Below are 10,144 nucleotides of genomic sequence, written 5' to 3' on the forward strand. Positions count from 1 at the left end.
TTCTCCTTGAAGGAGATGGTCACCATAAGAATGGTGTTGTGAAATTTGTGGCATTACACAAAATTAATTGAAAGTTTCGGAAGGACTAATTTGTTACTATCCAGAAAATGAAATAGTTCATAATATTGAGGTTGTAGTAAGTCTCAAAAGAAACTTTTTAAGTTTCGGAGGAATTGAAACAAATTATTATATTTCGACTATAAATTATTGAAAGATTAAATATCTTCAGATTACTACAATCAAAGCAGGTTATGAATATTTACATAAAAGGTTGCCCGTCTTTCTCTTGCTTGTTGAATAAAAATATGGGCATGATGAAGGAATCACATGCAAAAGTAAACTAGAAGTTTACTAGAATAAATATATGTTGGCATAACTAGTTGACCATTTCGGTCCAAATGTGATGCAAAAGAATTGAGAATTCATGTGGTTATATGTTGAAGAAATAAAAGATTCTTCAAGAACTCTCATGTGTAGTTTGTTCTCATGATAAAATGATCGTTGTACCAGTTAAGGTTGGAATTGTATCCCCTGAAATTATTTGGAACATATAAAAAGGTGAATATGGGCCCGTTCACCTGCTATGTGGACCACTTACTATTAGATTTAAAAGATGCATCTATGGTATGGTCATATGTGCATTTGTATCAACTTACAAATTGGTTTTTGTAAGGTTGTTTGCTCAAATTGTTAAATTAAGAGCACAATTCCAAACTATAAAATTATGTTGATAATACTGGTTGGNNNNTGATTATGAGAACAAATCTCTCAAATAAAATTTGGTATGAGATGAGTTTATTTAACATGTATGCATCAAGCCAACAAGGTTCTCCCATCACAATTGGTTCAGGGTCAAGAACCAAATAATTTCCATTTAAAATTTGATTGTGCACATATAATTTTATTGCTCCACCGCGCACAAAGATGGATTCCCAAATGAGGTTGGGGTTCAGGGTCGGAACCAAATAATTTCCATCTAAAAATTTGATGTGTGCACATATGATTTTATTGCTCCACCACGCACAAAGATGGATCCCCAAATGAGGTTGGGGGTAAATGTTAGATTTCCTAACATTAGGGGGAGATATGTTTATCAGCTGAAAATTATGTGTGGGGTGAATTATCTAGATCCTCGTTAAAAAAATGTGAACTTGAAGTTCAAGAGATAATTCATTTGCATAATGTTGAAAATTAATTGCCAGATGAATTTGTTGATCCTATGTTATAATTCTGCAAATGCTCCAATGAGAAGTCCTTAAGGGACAAAGTCTATGATATGCATGAAGCGTGATAGACCAATCGATTCCAAACGTAAAACTCCTTGAGGAAGGAGAGGAGCAAATTATCAAAATGGTCATGACAATAAGGTAAATGCTTTGAAAGAGCACTATGACATAACACTTCATAAAACCTTGGCAAATGCTCAGGTACCTGAAAATGATGAAAAATGAAGAGATCTCGATAAGATATGTCGTATTGGAATCAAATCTAAATGACAGTTGACTATATCTTTGATAAGAAGTAGCACTCAATGCTATAAATGGTTACGAGGATCTTAAATTCGAATCTGTCATATAATGTGGACAGTTAAATGGTTGGTCAAATAAAATGCACTATTCAAGTATATTTTGTTTCACTTAGAAAAGTGATGTTTTTGAACTTACAGTTCATAGATCAAAATATATGTCAGTGGGGTACAAATGAATCATTGTGCAAAAGTATAACCGTAAGATATAAAGTACTGCTTGTGCCTCGGGGCATAAAGGATTTTTGCAAAAATCCTGACATTATTAAATGGAGATATATTCTCTAGTGATGGATGCAATGAGACTTGTTTCAGTCTGACAATAGATGAACTACTTGAATATGTATAATGAATGATTATTATGTCTAACTAGACGATGCAAGTTATATGAAAATCCCTCAAGGATTTTAAAAGGCTTTAAAGCAATTCCATTTGAGTACCCAATGGTTTTGTGATTGCTTAACACAGAGAAAGAATCTTTTTGATATCATGAAAATGATTTTAAAATGTCATGTATTAGTGCAATTTGGTGCACTTAGAGATTACTGGTTATGCAATGCTAGAAGATTATTTGAAATACATAACGAAGTTATGTGAAAGGATTGTCATATTATCATTCAAGCTATGACAAGAAACTAACAAAGCAAGTGACTCAACGCATAGAAGATGTGTGATTTTCTTTTAGAAGAAAAGACGAGCTTCAATAAAATTGAAATGATCAATCCCCAAGTCAGAAATGAATTGATTATGTAGATGAAGAATATTTATTTGATCTGCATAAAGCTCGATCGCAAATGGATTGTTTATTTACATATGGAGACATAACAATATTGTGGCATTCAAAGAATCACATTAGTAACCACTTCTTCAATTCATGCAGAAATAATATTGATCTATGAATTAAGTCGGGAGTGTGTTTGGTTGGAATCATGATCTATCATATTCAGAAAATATGTGATTTTCTTTTGAAAAAGATATTCCAGCCACCATATACAAAAATAATATATAGCTCAATTGAAGGGAGGATACAATCAAAGGAAATCAGGCAAAGCATATTTCACCAAAAGTCCTTTTTACATGATCTTCAACAAAATGGTGAGATAGACGTTCAAAAGACATATTCAAGTGATAAATCTTGTAAGCTTATTCACTAAGGATTGCCAACATCAATATTTGAGAAGTTGTGATATAAGATTGGAATGCATCGTCTCCGAGATATCAAGTAAAGTTTTATCAGGGGGAGAAAAATACGCGTTATACTCTTTTCCTTAACCATGGTTTTATCCCAATTGGGATTTCCTGCTAAGGTTTTTAACGAGGCAACATTCAAAGCGTATTAAAAGATATGTGTACTCTTTTTCTTTCACTAAGATTTTTTCCCACAGGGTTTTTTCCTAGTAATGTTTTAACGAGGCATATTATCTATGGACATCCAAGGGGGAGTGTTATAAAATATTATAGTGTGGATGTCCACTACACCAAGAAGTTACTCTCACCCATTATCTCCATTACTTTCCTCCATTATGAAGATAACCATAACCTCCATATATAACCTCCAACTTTATAACACTATTCTTGTAACCATTCACTTCCATAACCTCCTCCATTATATTCATGTTAATGTCATGTTTATGACTAACCTTTTGTATGCCTCTATGTTACACTATAAATAGAGGCATAAGGGTTCATATTGTATACACTTGAAGACTTGGAATAATAAGAAAAACTCTCATCTCTTGTCTCCCTATTTCTATTGTTTTCATCTTCTATATTTCTTGTCTTATTTTGCTTTAGTTTTACAACACTTTCTACTTTTTAAATTGAATAGTGATTATGATTTAACAATTTTAAAAAATGCACAATATGTAAGAAGAAAAAATCAATTTACAAAAGCTAAAACGATAATTAAAAAAAAGGGCAAGTCTAGTCCTTTTCTCTCTCTCTCTTTTTAAATTTTTTTGTTGCAATTTCTTCATACGTATAGTTCAAATATTTTATGCTAAAATTCTATTTGTGATAAAGTTAAACACGACACGATTTTGATAACATGGAGATTTGGTCTTGAAAAGGGTATGAATGATCTCAAAGTGTAACTAAAAAAAATTGAGTGATTCCAATAACACATAGACAAATTTATAGAACCTTTAATTTCCACTTTTTAAATTGGAAAGTGATTATGATTTAAGCATTCATTTTACTACGTAAATAATATCATACAAGTGTGCATAAATCACATCTAAATGTTTTTTTTGTTTCCCATCTGGTATCGGATACTCACATTGGAGTCCAACTAAAATTAGATTTGCATTAGAAAAATTTCACATTGAGGATAAAACACTTCCTAACAAAGGTAACTCTGTATTCAGAAGGACTCAAACCCGAAATATCTGATTAATGATGAAGAAATACTAGCTGGACTTGGTCATATCTAAAAGTTTATTAAACGAGTAGATAAAACAATTTCATTTGTAAAAAATATTATTATAAATATTATGTTGTCTAAAGTATGTTTAGTCTTCTTTGATCAAACACGTGAAGATTTTTGTTAATATATACTCTCTCCTTTCCATTTTATATGTCACTTTTTTACTTTGCACTTGCATTGAGAAATGATGTAACTTTACCCTTTTACCCTTATTTAATATTTTCTTAAGTCAACTTTATTAATAAATGACAAGATTAATTAACTATTCTATCAAGGGTATAATAGGCAAAATATGGTAATTTATGCATAATTTTATAAAATAACAAATATTGTGATCCAGCTATTTATAAAAAGGAATGTCATATAAAATGGGAGGGAGGAAGTAGTTTATAGTTGATGATGATAAAGTCTAATCAAGAATCTCTACTTGATCAGATGAATAATTAAACAAAAAAAAAATATTTTCTTTCAAATTAAATTTTTAAAAAAGTATATATGCAGTATATTCAAAAAATAAAATAAAAATAAAGTCAATTAGTAGGATAAGATTGTGGGTATGCAGATTCTATGCTTTTGTTGATTTTGGTTTCATTGGCCCCACAAACAGCACTATCATTCATCAGCTATAAAAAAAAGCCTCTTGCAATCAATGAGAGGCCACAATTTTTATTTTTATTTTTGGTAAAATTTGAAGAATATAAGACTTTTTAAAAATATTTATGTCACGTAGTCTAATATATAATATTATATTTGAGAGGAAATTATTATATTTAAAACCAACGAAGGTTTATGAGAAATAATAAATATCGTTCATTAGGTCGTTTTGAATGAATTCTTAAAATTTGGAGATAAAATGAAGTCGATCAAATATATTTCAGAGAATTTATGGACTAATACATAAAAGCTTAGATGATCTCAAATTTCTATTTTGTGATCCTGAAATTCCAAAATAGTGATGTCAGATCTGCAAAAGCAAACAATCATCACTAGGTCATCATGAATAAACCTATAAAATTTTGGGGTTAAATGGAGTCGGTTAGTCATATTTCAGAAAATTTATAGGTTAATATATACAAAAAAGAAGAGATGATCTTGAATTTCTAATTCATGATCTGAAAATTCCTGAAAAACGACTTTGGTCCTTGAGAAACAACAAATATTGTTCACTAGGCCATTACAAATGAACCCATAAAATTTGGGGCCATATGATCTCGATTAGTCATATTTTAGAAATTTTATGAACTAATACACACGAAAAGTTGAGATAATCCTGAATCCCATTTTGCAACCCCAAAACCCCAAAAAGAAAAAGAAGCGGCATTGATATTAGGTCGTCTAAACCCACACAATTTGGGGTCACAGGGAGTTGGTTAGTCATATTTTAAAAAATTCATGGATCAATACACATAAAAAACTGAGATAATTCTAAATTTCTACTTCGCGATTCGAAAACTCTATAAAATGATGTTGTTTCTTGAGAAACAATAAATATCGTTCATTAGGTCGTTTCAAACACACCCACAAAATTTGAGATTGAATGAAGTCAATCAGACGTATTCCAAAAAAAGATTTATTAACTTTTTACATACGAAAAGCTTTGATAATCATGAAATTTCATTTCGTGACCCAAAAACTCCCCGGAAAAAGTAAAGTTGGTCTTGTTGAGGCAAACAACATTGTTCACTTGGTCGTCACTAATAAATATAAATTTAGGATCAAATGCAGCTAGTGAGTCATATTTCAAAAAAATCAAGGACTAATATATGCGAAAAATTGAATTGATTTTGAATTACTCTTCCGTGATCTAAAAACTCCAAAAAACGACATCGACTCTTGAAAAATAAGTATCACTCACTTGGTTGTCATAACAAACCCATAAAATTTGAGCTCAAATACAACTGGTCAGTAACATTTCGAAAAGTTAATGAACTTATACAAAAATATTGATCAAACCACCCTTCTATGAAACTTTTCTCTAAGCCTAGGACGTCACCTTCTTATCACACAATATATAAGAGGTCAACCTCTATTTCACCCCTTTTCAATCCATTTTAAATGGTCTACACTATCATTAATCTCTCCATCTTTGTACATTGGCGATTCAAAATACTTAAAACTCTCTCTTCAACATGATTTAATAATATCACAAAAAATAAAGAGAAAATTTAGCAAATAGCCACTATAAACTTAATTATGTTCCTTATCTATAGTTACATATTTACGAGCAGTAGCTATATTTTAAGCTGCTATGGGCGACGACCTCGTTTGTATAATTTGGGGGTATATTTGTACAATTCGTGTGTATTTGTATAATTGAGCTATTTTCTGTCGTATTTGTATAAATTGGTTAGTATCAATTGATTTGTATTTATTTTTGTATAAATTATTTTCGATTGATTGAATGGATTGATAACTGTAGTTTTGGTGGAATAAGTGGTTGTATAAATGAGCTATTTTCGTCTGTGGTTGTATAAATGGAGTAGTAACAAGTGTTATACAAGTTATATCATACAAATTTCAGAATTATACAAATATGATAAAGCTCGAAAATAAAGAATTTATACAAATACAAACATCTGAATTTTAAACAGTTATACAAGTAATAGATGTTATACAAATTATGAAATTATACAAATATGATAAAACTTAAAATGACGAATTTATACAAACACGTACATTTGAATTATAAACAATAATACAAAAATTATATTAGACAAATTTTGAAAACTACACGTTTATACAACTCAAACTTGGTCACGTAAAAAAATTAGTGACGAATGATAATTAATTGAAACTATAGCTATATTAACTAATGAACTAATATATATTTACTTATCCGCATAATTTTTCATATTTAATAGGTAAAATATCTATCTTGATTACAAAAGACAAAAAGAAAATAAAAGCTATCTTATGGGACCATAAAAAATGAAAATAAAAACAAAAGAGGGCTAAATTCTTATGCCTATAAAACAACAAATTTATTGCTCTTTCAATTACTTCTCCAAACAAACTTCCTATTCTGTTGAGCCTCCAATCCCTAAATGAGTCTTTCATCATTCTTCTTTCCCTCATCGGATTCTCGCCGGAAAGCCTGCCGGAAATCTGGATTCCGGCAACGATCTTTGACTATGGTGAAGCAGCAGAAAACAAGATTTTACATACTCAGACGTTGTATCATCATGCTTTTATGCTGGCAAAGTCATTCTGTTGCTGATTAATTGCACAAAAAAGATTGATCTTTTGTGTATATTTGTGAAAATTGAAACTTCAGATATGCTTCCTTTTTACCCCTTTCAAATGGGTAAATCTCAATTTCAGATATGGAGTTATGAAATCTGCAAAAATTGGTTCTTTTTTCTTGTGAATATATGTGAAAAAGAGAGACTTTTCAGATGTGTTGAATAAAAAAAAGAGAAAGGTGCAGCTCGGTGCACTAAGCTCCTTGTAATCGCGAGGTTCAAGAAAGAATCGGACCGCGAGGGTCTTTTACCCAACTCGATATATGATAACAATTTTATCAGCTACGTCAAGACTCGAGATATGAAAGATTTGAAGTCTACAAAATTGATTTTTGTGGAAAAAGAAACATCAGATATCTTTCAAATGGGTAAAGCTCTGTTTCAGGTAAAGATGAAATCTTGATGATGAATCTGTCAAGAAAATTCAGATTTGTGAATTTGGAAAATTGAGAAATGTTGAATTGTGTACAAAAAAGGAAAAATATTGTGAAAAAAGTGGATTTTGTTTTTCTCTTTGTTCTGTTATTTTATTTATCATTGTTCCCTTGTTTATATTAATATTAATATAATGATTATAAAGAGGAAAGTATAATGCGTTTTTTACTTTTCTGCTGAAATGTTTGTCTTGATTATAATTAACACTGAATTTTTTTTCATTCATGTAAACTAATATTCTAGCTATGAATTCGATAGAATTTAATAGTTTTGGTCAAAACTCTGTATTGCATTAACAAATTCACTTATGTATAAATAATTTATTCAATATCGATTAAACGGTATTTTTAAAATTGTAGAGTTACGAACTCAAAATTTTGTATCCGTCTTTACTCACCAAGAAAAGATATGATATAACAATAACAAGTTCGTTCATCCTTAACAGCATATCTTAGGTTTGAATACACATAAAATAATTCTTCTCAATACGGAACACTAAAATCTCCTGAATGAGCTTTCTATATCATGAATTTAAATTAATCGAATTAGTAAATTTCGTAATCAAATACTCGAAGCAAAAAGATAGAAAGAAAAGAAATCCTCTACAAGTAGAAAAAAGTTATTGTAACCCTTGATGGTCCAAACTCCAAATTGTAGGGGCAAAAATGTTCCAAGTAGATGAAAGGAATATGTAGAATAGTAGGAAGTAGGAAGTTTCCAATTATATTCCCATTGCTTTATCTTTTTAGTTTAGATTCAATACAAATGAACCACCTTCCTTCTTCTTTTTTATCCGATATCCATTGAAGTTCGATTAAATCTGAATTCGTGCATGATAGGTAATACAGAACCACCTTCCGTTCGCATAAACAACCTAACAACTTGAGCTTTTTGCTACGAATTCTTCAATTGTGTTGAGCAATTTGATGTGGTATGATTGATAAAACATAAACATACATAAACTATCAACTTCTAGATATTCATATTTTACTTCAACTTTAGTTACTCTTTTTATTTCTTTCAGATTTCAACCAAATATTATTGTTCATACAATGATTCAAATAATTTTTTATTTATTTATGGATTCCATACCCAGGACTCAAAACAGAGTTTTGTGAATTAGTATGTTTTATTTCATAAGTTAATCAACAAGCGGGGATAGCTCAGTTGGGAGAGCGTCAGACTGAAGATCTGAAGGTCACGTGTTCGATCCACGTTCACCGCATTTGCTTTTTCTGTTTTTAAAAAAAGTTATCTTTTTTTTTTTGGCTTCTGGACATTTTGAAATGAATTTGTATGATTGGAAACAATAAAGTTATTAGTTGTTCATATAAATATTAATTCACATTATGAAATTTTTTGGAGGTCTCGGTTGTAAAATCACGAACGTCATGATAATATTAGAGGTAAAACAATTGTTTCCAATAGACCCCTTAGCTTAAGGAAAAACAAACCAAAGTCATTCAGAAAAAGTAACAAATGTGAAAGTAATTATTAGATCTCTTGATATCATTAATTTAAGATCTAATAACAATGATAATCTAACTTTCTATCACAAATAGGTAGAAGTTTGAATATAGATTTAATTGAAACTTGAAAAATTGTTGGAAATTGAAAGTTTAAAATTTGTACTTAAAAGTTAAATTAGTTGTATTTGAATATGCATTTCAATTGAAGAAAAAAGTTTTGAGAATAAAACAAGCCTTTCCATTTGAAAAACTCATCTTCAACAACTAACCGAAAAATCTATAACCGAAGATGTGGCTAAGGGGTCCTATTAAATGCTAAAATATTCATATTTTGAAAATTTTCTCTATTTTGAATTTGAACAACTCTTATGGTTCACATGATTAGGCTGGTCTATCGAGCCCAATAACATGTCCGGCCCAACCCTCCAATCTAGCCCCATTCAATTCATTGCCGGGTCACTCTTAAGCCAGTTCCTTACTATTTCAAGCTCAATCCGACCCAACTCAAAATTGACTATTTACTTGAACAACTCATAATTTTGGAGTCGGTATCTTGGACTTATTTTCTACTTTTTATTTGTCTATACATGGAAAGTGTTAATAAAATGTTCAAATGAATTTTTCACTAACACCTTCTACATATAGACAAATAAAAAGTAGAAAACGAGTCCAAGATACCGACTCCAAAATTTAAATTCTACCTTAAAAATATCTATACCCAACGGCTTACTTATTATAGATAATTACGAATAAATTACTTCGTCAATATGCCGTTATTAATAATCCAAAAGGATGATACCATGCTTTTATTGCATATTAAGTTTCCGTTTGATCATAAATAATTTTCGCCTTATTCACATTCACACGTATACACAATTTTCAATTTGAAAATGAAAATTAATAGTCTTCTTCTTCGAATTTCATAGTTTTTATATCCAAACGTCGTATAAGTTAGCCGTCCCATAAAATTCCACCTGTCACCACTTGAATCTCAAATTCAAAACTTCAAAAAAATATACAATTATTAATACCGCCTCTCCATTTTTTT

The 10,144-nt window shown here is 30.1% G+C and overlaps 1 non-coding gene across 1 annotated transcript; it reads left to right on the plus strand.

Annotated features, from left to right (window-relative positions):
- Positions 1 to 8,779: 8,779 nt before the first annotated feature.
- On the plus strand, positions 8,780 to 8,852 carry TRNAF-GAA (transfer RNA phenylalanine (anticodon GAA)). The gene has a single exon. It is a non-coding gene; the product is annotated as a tRNA-Phe (tRNA).
- The last annotated feature ends 1,292 nt before the right edge of the window (positions 8,853 to 10,144 follow it).

This window comes from Solanum tuberosum, unplaced genomic scaffold, assembly GCF_000226075.1.
Source record: "Solanum tuberosum cultivar DM 1-3 516 R44 unplaced genomic scaffold, SolTub_3.0 scf00155, whole genome shotgun sequence".
Classification (NCBI taxonomy): domain Eukaryota; kingdom Viridiplantae; phylum Streptophyta; class Magnoliopsida; order Solanales; family Solanaceae; genus Solanum; species Solanum tuberosum.